This window comes from Macrotis lagotis, chromosome 1 (assembly GCF_037893015.1).
Source record: "Macrotis lagotis isolate mMagLag1 chromosome 1, bilby.v1.9.chrom.fasta, whole genome shotgun sequence".
NCBI lineage: Eukaryota > Metazoa > Chordata > Mammalia > Peramelemorphia > Peramelidae > Macrotis > Macrotis lagotis.
In genome coordinates, this window is record NC_133658.1 from 271,358,027 (window position 1) to 271,375,414 (window position 17,388).

General features: G+C 36.9%; 1 long non-coding RNA gene across 1 annotated transcript in view; it reads left to right on the top strand.

Annotated features, from left to right (window-relative positions):
* The first annotated feature begins 4,399 nt into the window (after positions 1–4,399).
* LOC141504984 (uncharacterized) overlaps positions 4,400–17,388 on the top strand; it is a 39,459-nt gene continuing 26,470 nt past the window's right edge. Inside the window, exon 1 of the long non-coding RNA XR_012473522.1 lies at positions 4,400–6,794. This is a non-coding gene — a long non-coding RNA (uncharacterized LOC141504984). The remainder of the gene's footprint in view (positions 6,795–17,388) is intronic.

Genomic DNA, 17,388 nt, shown 5'->3' on the forward strand with positions numbered 1-17,388 from the left:
GGATTCAGAAATGGGACCACAGATTCAGTTGTGACAAAGTAAACCAACAGAGTTCTCCTGAATTCAGACCTAAATCCTTTTATTTCTTATGGATCACCTTAATGCTAGTTGTCTTATATTGAGCATTCGTAGCCTGGGCCCCTTGGGTAGATTGTGGTGGGGGGTGGGGGGAGCAGTCTGTATTTCAGTAAAAAAAAAAAAAAAAATTACTTCTTTATTTTCATTTTATTGAAGGAAATTTAGCATTTCCTTCAATTATCTAAAAACATTATTTTTGAGGGGGTGCACAGTCTTTACCAGTCTATCAAGGGGGGTCCATGAAAAAAAGGAAAAAGTCTTAGTCTTAATGCCTGCCTTAGATGGTAACCAATATCCCTGTGGTAGAATTGCCTCATCCCTAAAAATAAGGATCACTTCTACTTGCTTGCAGTGCTCTGAGATCACCAGCATACATTAATGAAGTACCAAGTGGTTTGGCATGTAGCCAGTCTGGCTTGGGAGGGAGAGGGGATTTACTGTACTCACTCTAAGCCCAACATATGTTGGCCTCCACCCTCCTCTTTACTGCTCTCTGCACCTGGCTACAGCCCCTCTTGCCCTGTAATAGTTTTGAACAGACATCATATCATATCACCTTGTTACTAGAAAGGTCTTTTAAGATCTTTTATATAATGTCCTTATTTTGCTCAGAAAGAAACTGAGGCTCAAGGAGAAAAAAATATTCCAAATTATAAAGAGAGTAATTCAGTAACAAAGCTTTGACTAAATTCCAAGTCTACTTAACCCCTAATCAAGGGTTCTTTGGGCTATACCAAGGGTTCTCCCTGTTTAAACTCAGCCCAAGTTCTCTCCATTCTCCTCTTTCCTCTCCCCAGACTGTTTCCAGTCTACTGTCCTTAAAGACAAATTAACTCAACTTTGGCTCAGCCAGTCAATCTTTTCTTAAAGACACAGTTACTTCATTAGCATCCCTTGAGAACTTCAATTCCCCCCCCCCCCATTCTTTACATAGCTGAGAAATAAAGAAACGAAACGGAACAAGATTAATGAACCTGAGATTCTAGAATGGTTTCCTGGAGACAGAATAACCTAGGTTCAAATCCTTCCTTCCTCAAGACATTTGCTACCTGCATGATCCTGGGAAAGTCACTTAACCTAAGTCTAAGTTTCTTTTTCTGTAAAATCAAGAGATTGAGTTTGTTGGCCTTTAGGGATTCTTCCAGGATTAAGCTTGTGGTTCTCTCACCTGTTTAAATTGATCTAATAAAATCATTATTGTTCCCATCATGGTTACAGGTAGGAAATGGAATAGGAGAGACTCCTTTTAGTGTTGCTGTCTGATATCAGTGTTTGTACCAACCTTGTCCTAGTCTCACATACCTTAGAACTCTGAGATGCTGATATAAAACAAGTTCACAGCAGTTTAAGTCCCAGGCATTCTTTTGATTCACAGATGGCTGCACTTTCTTTAACCAAATTAACCCATTGTTACGTACAATTTCAGAGCTGGTTGCAACATTTGAAAAGTCAAATTCAACAATCTAAATGAAAAGAACAACCACACAAAATCATTAAAAATTAATGTTGCAACATTTCAAAGAACCAGTATGCCCCCAAAGAAGGGATACGAAAAATAACCCCCCTCCCCTTGTAGAGATGAGAGATCTATAGCTGGGGTACATTGGGTATATTTTCAGAGTTTTTCAAAGTATTGAACCATTTTGTTGATTCCCCCCACTTTTCTTCCTTCAAGGTTAGCCTCAAACTTTTACTCACTTTATGATCCTGGGAAAGGCCCTTGACTTCTGTCTGCCTTAGTTTTCTCAACTGTAAAATTTCTTGTTGTTATTAATGAACCATTTCAGGTGTTGGACTCTTCATGACCCTATTAAGGTTTTTCTTGGCAAAACTAATATAATGGTTTGCCATTTTCTTCTCCAGTTCATTTTACAATTGAGGAAACTGAGGCAAACAGGATTAAACTATTTGCCCAGGATCATATGGCTAGTATTTAAAGTCGGATTTGAACTCAGGTCTTCCTGACTCCAGGTTCCATACTCTGTCCACTGCATCACCTAACTGCCCCTCAAACAGGAGTAATAATACCACCTACTTCCTTAAGTGGTTGTGAGAATCAAATGTGATAATATTTGTAAACTGTTTATCAAAATCCCTGGCACATAGTTGGCAGTTAATAATTGCTTGTTTCTTTCCTTCCTCTTGTTTGTTTTTCTTTAAAATAGTATTTGTTGGGGCAGTTAGGTGGCACAGCAAATAGAGCACCAGCCTGGAGTCAGGAGGATCTGATTTCAAATCTGAACTCAGACACTTAATTACCTAGCTGTGTGACCTTGGGCAAGTCACTTAACCCCATTGCATTGCCAAAAAACCCCTAAAAATGATATTAGTTATATGGAATGGCTCAAATGGAGATGAAAATGAGGGGGAAAGCTTGATGCTGCAAAAAGAAAAGATATCAATAAAATTAATTTTTTAAAAAAATCATCTAACTTCTGGGGGACAGAACCAAGATGGCAGCATGAAGCTAGGAAGCTCCTGGAGCTTTTCCTGAAACTTTAAATCAAACCTCTAAACAGATCTTAAAGTGACAGGCCCACAAAAACATAGAGGAAACAAATTCTCAACTCAATATATTATGGTGGAATTTCAGTTAAAGGTCTACCTTACAGAGATAAAAGAGGAGCATAGCCCAGGGAAACAGAGAGAGCTGAAAATTCCTAGGAAGCACTAAGCCAAAGAGCAGCTTAGGTCTGGGCTCATTGCTCAGTGAGAGCAATGCCAATTTCCACACCAGCTTGGAAGACAAAGTTCAAGCCTCATAGGCACAGCCATAGACCCTAGCACAAAATGCTTGGGATTGTGCCCTCCTTGCCCCAGAAGTAGAGCTTAACCAACAAAATGAGCAAGGAAAAAAACAAGAAAAAACACTAACCATAATAAACTTCTAATCAGATAAGAATGCTAAAAACACCATTATACAGTACCTACCTGTGAAGCCTCAAAGGGGTTTTTTGCACTGAGCTCAAATCCAAAAAGATTTCTTACAAGAGTTCAAAAAGGATTTTAAAAATGAAAGAAGAGAAGAAAAATGGAGAAAAGAAATGAGATTCATGTAGGAAAATTATGAAAAATTGACTGAAAAAACAATGCTAACTTTAAAAGCAAAATTGGTAAAATGGAAATAAATCAACTCCTTTAAAAGTAAGCTTAACCAACTAGAAAAGAAAACAAAAAAGCTAACTGAAGAAAATAAAACCCTAAAAATAAGATTGGAGGAATGGAAACTAATGACTCTATGACATTCCAAGATTCCATCCAAAAAAACTAAAAGGATGAAAAAAATAGAAGAAAATGTAAAGTACCTCTTAGAAAAAATAACAGACCTGGAAAATAGTTCCAGAAGAGATAATTTATCAATTATTGGTCTACCTGAAAGCCACGAGCACAAAAAGAGCTGGGGCAATATCATGCAGGAAATTATCATGAAAAATTGCCCTAAGATGCCTGTACAAGAAGATAAAATAGTCCTTGATAGAATCCATTGAACACCTTTAGAAACAGATTACAAAATTTTAAAAAAATCTTTTAATTCAAGGAACCTAAGGACTAGAGAGGGGAAAAGAGTTTTCTTAAGCTCAAAAACAAGGTCATAGCAGATTTGGGACCAGAATCTTCATTGCTTCTTCTTCTGTCCCCATACTTTATTTGATATCATGACACAGAAACCATTCCTTGACCCTACAGGGCATATTTATATTTATTGTTTATTTATATTTATAGTATACCTTTTTAAAAATATTATTAAAATATAAATAATGGAAAATTAAGGTTGATTTTGGAGACTTTCATGGGGAGGGGAAGGAATTTCAAAGCAGCCTAATGGATGGTTAGGAAGTAAATGAAAGTTTGAAGAGCTGACATTTGGAATCTATGCCATAAATGAATACACACTCCCTAACAATAATGCTTAAGTTGTTAAGGGTGTATTCTACAGTGCCATTTCAGGGATAACTTTGATTCCTGGGGTTCTTTAATACCTACTATCAATCTTTCCTGCTTCAAAAATAGAAGGGTGTATATCATCTCTACTCTAACAACAGAAAATAGAAATCATGCCCTTCACTTTTGAAAACAATTTGTCACATGTGGTTGGGGGGTAGTTTTGTAGATAGCAGAAAAGTTGTCAAACAACTCTAAAACTTACTTTTATAATTTATATAAATAGATAAGGAGTAAAGTAAACAGAAACTATATATATACACACAATATATGTATGCATAAATGTGTGGCTATATGTGTATATATATATATATATACATATATATATACATATATGTATATATATATGTATATATATATATATAATGTAAATGAAAAGAATTGTTAAATAAAACCAAACACTGAGTATAATGACCATTCTTGGTTTCAGAGAAAATATGAGGAAGTACCTCCCTCCATTCAGTAGAGAGGCAGGGATTATTGGTGTAGAATGCTGCACACACTGTCAGATACATAAACAGGTGACTAGATCTGTGGTTTTGCCATATATGTTTTACTTGTACAAAGAAAATACTCATTTGCTGCATGGGGAGTCAATATAAAATATATTCATAAATAATTGTGATGTAAAATCAAAAGACAGTTTATTTCTTTTTAGAATGATTTTATTTATTTTGAGTTTTACAATTCTTTCCCCTATTCTTGCTTCCCTACCCTCACTCCCCACAGAAGGCATTCTGTTAGTTTTTACATTGTTTCCATGGTATACATTGATTTCAGTTGAATTTGATGAGAGAGAAATCATATTCTTATAAGAAAGAAAAGTAAAGTATTTGAGATAGCAAAATTACATAATAAGATAATGGGTTTTTTTTCCCCTAAATTGAAGGTAATAGTCAACAAAACACACAACATTCTCTTATAATTCAGGGTCTTGGGTTTTTGATGAAAAGATCAAAATGTCTATTTTCCTTTACAGTCTACCTACTTTTGCATGGATAGCTCAGGGGCCAGTGTAGGCTCAGCCCTGGTTCTTTGTTCTACAGCTTCCTGGGTGATATCTGCAAATGACTAATTGAAATACTTTATTATTCATTGTATTAATGATAGCATTTATTATTAATGGACCATTGGAAAAGTACATGATCATCATTAGTATTAACAATGTTATCTTATTATTTATTATTAAAGACTTCCTCATATGTCACTTTATGCCCTAATGAGTAATTGATTCCGCTATCCCCTTAGACATTTGCACGGTAACTTTTCTGCAAGATATATTTGGGAACAATATTTGGGAAGAAATGAACACACCCTTATCCGCTAAGGTTTTCCTCTATTGCTTTTCATAACTTACTTTATCATGCACAAATAAAGGATATTGCTTCAAGTAGAAATCATTTCATTAATTATGAATAAAGCATTTACAAATGACACCTTAATTTTAAAGTGATGATTAACTCATTTGGTTTTAATTCAAATGCAACACAGTCATCTTCAATTCTATGGGGGAAGGCAGAAGAGGGAGGAAGAAGAGACACTGTGCTAGATGTGTGAACTACAGAAAAAAACAACAGGAACCTTGAACTTGATGAAATTTCTCCTCTCTGGAAAAAAAAGAAACACAAACATATCATTGGAAAAAATAGAAGAATAGTAAATAGTAGCAAAAGGAAAAGATCACGTTCAAGGCAAAATGAGTGGGAGGGGAAGCCACGGATGCCAGGAGCTACTCAGGCTCTAAGGGTCCAATCAGTGACCTTGTGCTAGCAAAATCTGGGCCTGGAGCCAGAAAAGCACTCTCCCAAGTTGATAGTAGGCCCATTTTGTAACTGGTGTTATTTCATTAGCAATTTTATTCAGCTAGTTGGCAGTCTACCAAGATTTGGGTTAGCCTTCCCGCTTGGAATAATATGGTGCTTTCTGCATGATTCCACAAATCGTTGGATATTTACCTGTTTAAAATGCATTATCAAATCTGATTCACCATAAACAGCTCACTCTTCTTCATCAGTGTTTTAGGAAAGAGGACTTTTGGAAGAATTTCACCACTGTCATAGGACTGTGGGAGTCCCCCTTTATTGGTTCTGGGAATCTACAATCTTTCCCAATGCAATAGAATACTATAAGCTTCATATCATGATCAAGGCTTTTGCCATATCCATGAACTTGCCAGGTTAATTTTAAGTTGAAGGAGAGAGTGAAGCTGGTACAATAACATTTGCTACAGCTTCAAAGGTCAAGAAAACCTTGACAATTTGCTGAAACATAGACCATCTCTTCTTATATTCTGCCTGATTCCATTAGAAAAGCCACATTTGTTAAAACAGTTCAACCTTGACTAATACAAATTCTTACCAGGTCAGCACTAGACATTTGATCAAATGTTGCAAATTGTGCTTTAAAACTCATCCTAACTAATTACAGCTCAAAAATGTGTTCATCAGTGAAAAGATGCACTGAATTGGGAATCAGAGAACCTTGAATTTGAATTTCAGCTTTTCTACTATCCTTCCTATGTGACTTTGGGCAAGTCACTGAAGATCTCTGGGATTCAGTTTTCTAATTTGTAAAATGAAAGGGTTGGAGTAGATGACCTAGAAGGTCCCCGTTAACTCTAATTCTATGATTCTCTCAAGGTCTCAGAGAAGAAAATATTGATTTACTATTTAGAGTATGTCCATTCCCATCTGGTCTCATTCTAGGTAATATGGCATTTCCTGGGAGGACCATCCAAAGGATTTTGAAAACTGTCACTGCTATAAAGGAAAAGGGTAAGATATATTAAAATGGTGCTCATAGAGCAGTCCCTGAAAGCAGCATTGCCCATATTGCCAATTATACTCTTAATGTGCATTCTGTCACTTAGAACTAAAAATCGAGTGGTTTCATTAAAACAAGGAGGATTATACCAACATTTCCAAGCCCAAGAGAGTTTATTGCCCCCTGCCTTGAAAATTATCATGGAAACTTAACAAACTGCTGCCCAAGCCATATAATTATCAGAGAATGACCTAATAAAATGTCCCATAAACTTAAAAGAGATGCTTCAATAATATTTGTTTCTCTTCTGACCATATAGAGCACTTTTCTTTAATCCTAGGTCCAAAAGGCAAAGAATGAAAACAGCAAAAGAGGAATATCCATTGAAGGATTTCTTTTCTGTATTCTTGTTAGGCCTGTGATCATCTCTGGTGATCCATATATGTTCCACGTGTCAAAATGTTTATGTAGCTGAATAGAAATTATCCAGGGTTTTCCAGTGGCACATACAAATTCATTAAATTTAGTTATCATGGGAGTGGCTAGGTGGTGCAGTGGATAGAACACCAGCCTTGGAGTCAGGAGTACCTGGGTACAAATCTGACCTCAGACACTTAATAATTACCTAGCTGTGTGGCCTTTGGGCAAGCCACTTAACCCCATTGCCTTGAAAAATCTAAAAAGAATTTAGTTATCACTTATAATATTAATAGATCTCTACTTTTGAAAGGCAGTATGATGTCATGGAAAGCATCCTGAATGAGAAATCCAAGGACCTAAAGGATTTGGACCCAATTCTTTTAATATAATCTAGGAGACCTCAAAATGAACTTGTATTGAATGTGGTGGTACAGGCCTGTAATCCCTTCTGCTAGGGAAGACTGAGACTGGTGTATCAATTGAGTTCAAGAGTTCAGGGCTAAAGCTTATTGGGTATACAAGCTAAGTCTGGTTGTCCAGGAGAAGAAAGTCACCAGGCTACCTATGGAAGAGTAAATAAAACCAGAGTAGAGAAAAAATTGATTGGGTGAGTAAAACCTTTCATGCCAATCAGTGTAGGAATCAAACCTGCAAGTGGCTGAAAGAGAGAGAGAGAGAGAGAGAGAGAGAGAGAGAGAGAGAGAGAGAGAGAGAGAGAGGAAGGAAGGAAGGAAGGAAGGAAGGAAGGAAGGAAGGAAGGAAGGAAGGAAGGAAGGAAGGGGAAAAGGGGGGAAAAGGGAGAAAGGCAGGGAGGGAGGAATCCTTCAATGAATATTCTCCTTTGTGTTATTTCATCCTATACCTTTGGATCTGGAATTCCAGATAAGTTCTCTATATAATTAGAAGAGAAACTAGACAGACAGACAGAAACAGAGATAAAGAGTTAGAGAGACAGACAGACAGACAGACAGAAAGAGAGAGTGGGGGGGAGGGAAGGAAAGAAGTAGCCCCTCTCTCTGGGGCTACATTTTCTGAAAAAAATGAGGAATTGGTCCAAATGATCTTTAAGTTCTCTTCCAAATGTAAAATTATCTGTCTAGAGGAATAATTGAACAGTCTATTCATCCACACGTGGCATAGTAAGAGGCAACATAGTATATAATAGATAAGACCCTGATATGGATATTGGAAAGGACTTTGGATTCAAATCCCACCTCAGATGATTTTAGCTATATGTTTCTGGGTAGTCATTTAGCCTCCCTGAGACTCAGTTTCTTTATCTGTAACATGAAGAGATTGGCTCTGAGGGTCTCTAAGTTTTCTTCCAGTTCTAACTCTATGATTCTATGACCTTGGCCAGATCCAAAAACATTCCATGCTTTCATGAACATAGAAATTCCCTACCCCAATGCAAACTGGTAGCTCATCTGTCATTTAAAATCTTAGAGGTTGCTTAGGAGCACATAAAGGTTGAATGACTTGTTTTTTAGGTTTTTGCAAGGCAAATGGGGTTAAGTGGCTTGCCCAAAGGCCACACAGCTAGGTAATTATTAAGTGTCTAAGGTCACATTTGAACTCAGGTACTCCTGACTCCAGGGCTGGCGTTCTATCCACTGTGCCACCTAGCCACCCCTGAATGACTTCTCTAAGGTCACCTAGCTAATATACATCAGAAAGAAAATTTAAGTCAGGTCTTTTTGACTACAAGTCCATCCTTATAGCCATTGTGACACACTGTTTTCCAAAAATGCTTTCTTGAATCAGATGTCTTATTGAGTTAAAAATAGTAGATTTAACTTATGAAAAAGATTTATTGTCTTTATTATCTAATTCCCAGGAGCAATACTATGGTAGTAACACCCAATGTACATGTGGGAAAATGGTATAAAAATGAAATTGAGCATCAATGGTTTAGCTTATCATGGAAAAGGGAGATTTGAAAAAAAACCTACATAAAAGAATAAAATAGAGCCAACAGAGAGATTCAAATGAATAGGAGAGAAAGGCACTAGTAATCCTTTGGTGAGAAGAAAAATGGGGTTCTTCTCCATAACATTGAGGCAGAAGATTAAAGGGAACACAAAGCCTAAGGGCCAAGAAAGGAATAAGGAAGGTGTCTTAATTCCTAGAAAGATCATTGACAGCAGCATGGACTAATATTCCATTCTAGGACAGTTAACTGAAACAAGGAGAAAATTGAAAGAAAGGGTACAATAGAGGAAGAGAAGGAGAGAGGGAAGGAGAGAAATAAGGCAGACAGAGATATGGAAAGAAAGAAATAGACAGAGAGACTGACAGAGAGAGACAAACAGAGAGACAGAGGGATAGAGAAGAGACACAGAGAGAGAGACAGAGATAGACTATGAGATATATTTACAGGACTGTTACCTCCCACCCTTTGCATCTCTGTATATATTCAGCTTCAGGAAAAAGTCATGTCTACTCTATTGGAACTGAGGAAGCTACTGAACATAGGTCTAATTTTTACCCTATGCAAAAGCCTTGGCTGTTAAAATAATAGAGTTTTGGTGGTTAAAATTTGATCTGTCTATCCATATCAATCATACCCTATACTCATTGAATTCAACAACTATTTCAATCATCAACAATGCACAGGCCCTAGGTGATGGAAATACCAAAAAACTTCACAGAAAACCCACAAAAAACAACCACCAGTCCCCATCCTTAGGGAGCTTCCATTCCTGATATAATGTGAACACAAGGTGAGGGGACTTCTCCCCTAACACAAATGGCATCCACTCTGCACCTTCTCAGTCTATACAATTTTTGTCTATTTTTCTATCAATCCTCCATGAAACATCCACCCAATCAGCTAAAGGTTTTCCTCTGGTTCTGTTTAATATTAGCTGAGAATTAGTCTAGTGTCTGAGTCTACTCACCTCTTGGGACCATCCCTCCATATTTTCTGGTCATTCATGTACTTGATGATATGAGTCCATCACTGGGTACTTATGCAGCATTTGGGGGAGGGGATGGAAATGCATTGTCTTGCTTTTCAAATAATAGAATACTCAAAGGTCATCCACGATATTCTCCAGTAGTCAATACAAAACACTAACTGCACAGATCCAGAATGAATAGTTCTTAGAGTACTAAGACAATCTGGGATGATTCCAAGACTTACAAGATCTCTTCAGTGTAATATTAGTAAACGTGTTATGTCTATTAGGGATTTGGGCTTTGAACCCATGACCTCTGACTTCAAATGTAGCACATCTCCACTCTATCATACAAACTCTCCAGTTCGGTGAATAAAAATGTTCTTTTACGCAAAACAAACAAACAAAAGTTATGTCCCCAGTAGAATGTAAGTTCCTTTACATTTTTGTCTTAGATATAATGATGCCATTTTGGTCTTCTTCAATAATGAAGAACAAGAATCAAGTTTCTTTAAGGGCAGAGTCTGTTTTCCTTTTGCATTTGTATCCTTAGTGTTTGGTGTAGACCTAAAACATGGTAGATGCATCATAAATGCATTGATTAACACTATTCTAATGAATTGGGATTGGGTCATCTCCCTTTTAGAGATTCTCTACCACTAGTCATCACTTTCAAAGAAGGAAACTAAGTATTAGAGATGATTCTTTAATAATAAGCCCTCATCCCAGACTGGTTTCCAAATCACAGGAGCAACTCTTCCTGCAGTTGTAACTGCCATGAGATTTATTTAATAAGGTTTTTAGGCATTTACTGAAGGGTCTGGGTGGCACTCATTTCATGGGGTTATAAAATTATATTTCCTCAGATAGTCAAAAGTATTAAATGCACTTTGAAAAGTTAACTATAACATTTGCATTTTAATCTTACCCAATGCTTTGATTTCTGACAATGTGGGTGTGTATTTTTTTTCCCAGTGAGACATAGTGGTGAGACTAGCATAGATGATAGAAATCATAATGGCAAATGACAAGGAAAGTCAAAAGTCTGGAGGTAAAAGTTCCAACTGCAGAACTTCCATTGTTTATGATTTAGGAACAGAATATTCTGGAATTCACTGTTTAATAAAGAAATTTCAAATCCTCTTGATCTGAGGAGACAAAGACCCCAGAGTTTATAAAAGGGAAGGTCAAGGTAATCCTGACATCTGGTAGCCAAGGATGGGTCCTGTAAGCCCAAGGCACTGAATGAGTCTTACATTTGGAGTGAAATGTCTAATGACTCCACCCTCTAAAAGTTAGTTTTCTGGGGTATGATCACAGCCAGTGAGAATATGCATGAAATCAAAAGGAAAATGTACCCTCAGTGATACTTCCATATTTTGAAATATCTGTGATGTCATCATGTTGGACAACTCCCCCACCAATGCAAATTAAATCCTATTCTAAATGGACAATGATAATAGCTAGTATTTTTAGAATGCTTGAGGTTTGCAAATCTATTTAGAAATATTATTTTATAATTCTAATAATATCTTGGGCATTTAGATGATATTACTAACTTCATTTCATAGATGAGAAAAATGAGACAGACAGAAGTTAAGTCACTTTCCCAGGATCATGCAGCTTGTAAATAGTAAGGCTGAGTTTGAATTCAGGCTTTCTCACTTCAACTCTAGCTCTTGAGGCAGCTGGGAGGCATAGCTGATAGAATATTGGATATGAGTCTAAAGCTGACCTTGAACTTACTAGATGTGTGATCCTGGGCAAGTCATTTACATACTGTCTACCTTAGTTTTCTTAATTGTAAAATAAAGATAATAATAAAATTAATTTCCCAGGGCTACTGTGAAAATTGATTGAGATAATATTTATCAAGTGTTTGGCATAGTGCCTGGCTCATTCATATACCAAGGTTCTAAATAAACCCTCCTCCCTCCCTCCCTCCCTCCCTTCCTTCCTTCCTTCCTTCCTTCCTTCCTTCCTTCCTTCCTTCCTTCCTTCCTTCCTTCCTTCCTTCCTTCCTTCCTTCCCTCCTTCCTTCTTTCCCTCCCACTGTTCTATCTAGCTATATGAATTCCTAGGACTAAAAATAAATCCACCTCTTGGTGGTCAACCTTTCTACAATCAAGTCTTTCTCTACTTAGTCAGACTTGTCCTCAGATAAGTAGACCCATCAGTCCATCACTAGTCCAGCACCCAAAAATTTTCTGCAGTTTGCTAGTGAGACTTGGTGGGGATGAGATTCTATTGGAACATTCAATGACCACAAAGCCAGAAGAAGAAATTGAAGAAGGATTTGAACAGAGCTAAAGTCTTTTTGGAGAAGAATAGTACTGAAGTCCTCAGAAGCAGAAGGGTAGAGACTTGAAGGCTCCTGCTTCCAGGGGCCTACTGCTGCTGGCAGCTAGATGGAGTGCAGAGGTGTTTAGGAACAGGTGGTAAGCCTAGGTATTAACCTTTCCCTAGCCCTAGAATCTCAGTTGTCTCATTTCCCTATTTTTCAACACCAACTCACACATACACAGAGAGATATCTTCTACTGCCTCAAAATAAAGAAATACACATGACAGCAGAGAGATTGGAATTGGGTAAGAATTGCAATTCCCTCTCAGGTTGCCCCACTGGGAAAGGGGATAAGGCAGCCACACAAATCAGCTGGGGCACCTCAGACCCAGAGGCAGAAGGAAATTCAATCTCACTCTGAGTAAGCTGGCACAAGAATGAACATCAGAATTCCCTGCCGGTTTCATTCTCTCCCTTGGGGGAAAGATGCTCCCTGCATTCTGATATCTTGTGACTATTTCAGTGGCAAGTGTGGGGAAAAGCAGAAGCCCATTCAAAGCATGAAGGGAGCTCTGGGACTTCTTTAGTAACTGCTCTGCAAAGACGGAATGAGGTGGTTTGGTCTCCCGTGTACCTGAGCAATCCAGGATACGTGTCAGAGCTCTGAGAGCTAACTGTGCTTACAAATTACTCCTTGGAATCAGATCAAGAATTTCTCTGATCTGCCCTACTGCCACTGCACAAAGAATAAAGCACAATCCAAAAAAGATCAAAGACAAGCTCTAAGAAGCAAATGATATGAGCCCTGAGTCTCTCGCTCCCTTTGAGCCCCTCAGAAAAAGAGGCTCAGGAACTTTGGGAGATTCTCTATTATTATTGTAGTCTGAGTCCCAATCACAGATAAAGTTGCTAATTATAAGTACTATTGGAATGTGAGAACAAAGAGTGGAGTTTAAATTCCAACCCTATCCTTAACTAGCTACTTGGACAAGTCACCTTAGTCTTTTTTGACTTTAGCTTTGTCATTATCTGTAAAATGAAGAGCTAGACCTAGATCAGGCTTTCTTAAGAGACCATAATCATGTAGTGGTGGTGTGTGTATGGGGGGGTGGGGGGTGGCAGGGTGGAGGGAAACCTGTGAGACTGAGGCAGTGGGGAACTGTGAACTTCAGATGGGAAAATAGTTCATCCTTATTTTTGTTAACCTGAAATTTTTGTAAATTGAAATTCAATATTTCCTTCAATTATAACTTAAAAATGAAAACATTGTTCTGGAAAAGAAGTTCATGACCCACAAAAAGGTTAAGAAACCCTGTTCTAGATGATTTCTAAGATTTCTCCCAGTCTAAATACTATGATCCTATTCTCTATTATATCTTCCCCCCTGGGAAAAGAGACAAATTGAGAGGATTGGAAATTTTACTTTTGAAAATCATCAACTTTTTCCCTCTCTCTCTCTCCTTAAGATTCTGTGAACTGGCATTGGCTTAACAATTAAAGGTACTGAATGACTCACAATGGATTATCTGTTCAGCAGAGCATAGGCTTTCTACATTATAACAGCTACCTCAACACAAAGCACACAGATTCCCACAAACATATCTTATACCACAAGGATAGATTTTGGCTGACAATATAACCAAATCAATGATTATGGAAGAGACACTCTCAGATGTCCTTTTGTATCATGCAGTTGATTTATTAAGTTTAAGTGAAATTTGGGAATGATTCACATAGTTTCTATTACCAAACGTGACCCCAAAGCTCAACCTCATTTTACAGCAGGACTATTCAAAATATGGTCCATGGGTCACATGCAGCCCACAGTGTATTTTCTTGCAACCCTGCCTGTGGGTTTTAATTTTCACAAGCAAAAAAATATAATTTGCATGGAATGCAAATTGTATTTTTTTAATTCCATCACTAATATATAATCTCATTGATGTTAATTTTCTTGGGTGGTTTTAAGCAGTATTCTGAAAAGAATATATCCCATGGAATTTCCAATCAATCTGTGGGATGCATTGTCTGTACAATGCAGACTACTCTGTATGCACCTCCCTTTATGATGTTGTGTTGTTGCTTTGTTGTTTTGTGTTTGCTTTCATGCTTTATGCCTTCACCTGTCCCATTGATGATGCACATTCTCCCACTTTCTAAGAAGTTAGAAGTACCATGACTTTTCCTAGCACTTGCTAAACCTAACTGAGGAAAGATTATAAATTAACTATTATGTTAGTGTACTTTATTTTTTATTAGGGGTGTGGTCCTTGAATAATTATTATTTTATTTTTTATGCAGTCCTAAGATAGCCTAAAGTTGGACAACCCTGTTTTACAAGTAAAGAAACTGAGGCTAAGAGAGTGGAAGAATTTGTACCAAATCACAAAACTAGTCAGCAGTAGTCAGAATGGCAACTATAAGAGGTCATTAAAAATCATGGAATCCACCCTCCCTGCCCCCATCCCTGCCTTGATTTTATAGATAAGGAAACTAAAGCCCTGAAAGGGAGAATGATTTACTCAATATTACAGAGTGAGCTAGTGGCAAATGTCATTTGACAAAATCAGACAGTCAGTTTAGTTTGATCTAACATTTGTATGCTTCATATGTACAGGGCACTGTACTTGGTGCTGGGAATAAAATCTGAAAGGTGGTTTGAATGCAGGCCTCCCTGACTCCAGTGCCAGTACTATTTTCTACTTATAACTCATCTAAATTCTCACTTAACTCTGTATGACTCTGAGCAAATCACTTTGACTTTTTTGACTCTCAGTTTCCTAACATGAAAAATGGGTATAATACTATTACTTACCTTACCAGAGATTATGTATGTAAATCTATCTAGTAATGGAGATGGTGGCTGTGGTAATGGTGAGGAATAGTTGATAAGATATATACACAAAAATCTTTAAAAAACAAGTTTGAATGTGATAGAGAGGAATATAAGATTTGTAAAGGAAGAGCTCTGAGATAGAATTAGCGAAGGTTTCATAGAAGTAGTGACACCAGACCTGAGTCTAAAGGGATTTCATTATGGAAGTGGGTGCACAAGGACTATTTAAGTGAGCAAGGGGTGGAAGAGGGAAAATGAGATCAAGAAAAGGTTTCCAGGGGCAGCTGGGTGGTGCAGTGGATAGAGCACTAGCCTTGGAGATAGGGGTACTTGATATCAAATTCAGCCTCAGACAATTAAAAATTACTTAACTGTATGACCTTGGGCAAGTAACTTAACCCTATTGCCTTGCAAAAAAAAAGTTTCCAATTTAATTTGGTTCCCATTGAAACCCCCTTTGATTTAAAGTTGGGCTTCTCCCAACAACCAGCCCTCTACCCCAAGATACATTCACAGACATTCATGCCCTCACACCATGAGGTGTGTATAATCACTAGCTCCTGAAAACCCTGATTATATTAACCCCAATTATGAAACATGTGCTAGAACTATGGGGTCTAATTCTCACAAATAAATGTCAGTGAAGGGTCTTTTATTTTCCCCCCTCACATTTTCTGAGTCACAAGCTTGACTCTCACAAAACTTTGTTCCTATTTCTCCTAGAACATTTAATACCTCAGTTAAAAATTTGCTTCAACAAAAAACTTTCTGAAGCTCCGTAATACTATTGTCCTCCTTCTAAGATCACCTCTTACTTCCTGTTATTTTGTTTGTTCATAACTGTTTGCATGTTGCCTCCACAATTAGAATGTTAACTTGAAAGCAAAGCCTCTGATTAAAACAATCTCTCTAGTAAGGGTATACTCATTGCCTCCCAAGAAACATTCTACAAGTCCAATAGTGCAGAATGACTGAACAAATTATGGTACATTAATTTAGAGAGGCAAGACTGCAGATACCAAGCCAGTCTTGGAATCAGGAAGAGCCACGTTCAAATTCTACTTCCAACGAATACTGGCTGTGTGAACGTGACTAAATCCAATAACCTCTCAAGAGCCAAAGGCAATTCCAGAAGATTAGAAGTTAAGGATGACTTGTTGATCTATATTGTTGAATGGAGTTTTCCACACTGAAACTACAAATGTATACACACACAAACACACATATACACACAGACAGATATATATATATATATATATATATACACATACATAATATCATAGTATAATAAATAGATGCTTGTTGATTGACTGAGAAATATAATTAAGAAGCATACAAGCAAATATGGAATATGAAATGATACCAAATAAGCATAATTAGAACTGTTTATAAATATGTACATCTATTAATGCATATATTTATTATATTTTAATAACATAAAAGGAAGACAGAAAGAAAACAGGGACAAAGTATTGAAACTAGATAGGTCTGTAAGGTAAACAGCAAACACAAAATAATGTTTGTATTTCAATGTGTTAGATTGTGACAATTCTATCTTCTCAAAGGCTAGAGATTTTGCATACTATTTTGCTTCTTATTTCTTTATTTTGTAGATTTATTGAGTATATTATATAGATATTCTATCTTTTAATTTTTTATCAATTATTACTGAGCCTTTTGAAAATTTCAATTGAATTTCATGGGAATTATAATCTTTATTATACAGATAAGACAAGTGAGTTTCACAGTTTACATTCCTAAAGTCACAAAGCAGAGTCTAGAATACAACCTCAGACTCATGGCATTTCAGAGTTGGAAGGTATTCTAGATGAAAACCGTAGTTCTACTCATACTTAAAAAACAAACAAATAAATAAAAATTTCCTCTAAAATCTGCCTAACAAGTTATTAGCCAATCCCTGTTCTAAGACTTCCCAAGATAATTCTTTCTATTTCTGAAGAACTCAGATTATTTACTGTTTATTTACTCATTTATTCAATATGCATTGATTAAACATCTGATGTACCAGGTGCTGGGGATACAAAACCAAAAAAATTAAATGTCTTAGTTTGCATAGAACCTAACACTTGATAGCTGGGGAGATTTTTCTTATATTAAGCCTAAGACTTTCTCCCTGCAACTTCCACAGTTTAATTCAACAAATAT